Genomic DNA, 819 nt, shown 5'->3' with positions numbered 1-819 from the left:
ACTTGTTTATGTTGCTTTTCCCTTCGCTCATATCAAACCTATTTCTTAATTTCTATCTGTGTTCCCTCCCATCTCCTTCTCTCCCATCCTGGTAAACAACAAAGAAAATCTTCCCTGTAAACCTTTCCTTGACATTTTGTAATAATGGACTCATACAATATTTGTCCTTCTGTGATTGATTTATTTCACTCAGCATAACATTCTCCAAGTTCATCCATGTTACGAGGTGATTCATTTATTCTTCATTATTCTTTAACGTTGCATAGTATTCCATTGTGTGTATATACCATATACTATGTACCGTAGTTTGGTTATCCATTCATCTGTCGATAAACACTTAGGTTGTTTCATCTCTTCATTATTGTCAATAGTGCTATGATGAACATGGGTGTGCATCTATCTATTTGTGTCCCGGATGTTACCTCTTCAGGATATCTTCCTAGTAAAGGGATTGCTGGATCAAAATGTATTTCTACTTCCAACTTTTTAAGGAAGTGCCATTTCTTTTTCCACAGTGGTTGCACTATTGTACAGCCCCACTAGCTGTATACGAGAGTCCAATCTCTCCGCAGTCTCACCATCTTATGGTGTTTTCCATCTTTTTATCTTTGCTATCATTGCAATTGATATCTCACTTTTGTTTTTATTTCCATCTCTTTTAGAGATGGCCAATGATCAACCCAGCAGCCACTCCTCGGAAGGAAGGTTGGGCAATTTACTTCCATAGTGATACTGCCTTGGAAACCCAAGGAGGGGTCGCTATGAGTCGGGTCTGACTCGACAGCACATAACAACAACAACAACAATGATTATGAGCAT

The sequence above is a fragment of the Orycteropus afer genome, unplaced genomic scaffold (assembly GCF_000298275.1).
Source record: "Orycteropus afer afer isolate SDZICR_OR568_19922 unplaced genomic scaffold, OryAfe1.0 scaffold00410, whole genome shotgun sequence".
Lineage (NCBI taxonomy): Eukaryota > Metazoa > Chordata > Mammalia > Tubulidentata > Orycteropodidae > Orycteropus > Orycteropus afer.
The sequence above is the reverse complement of the archived record's forward strand: the minus strand, read 5'-3'. Positions refer to the sequence as shown.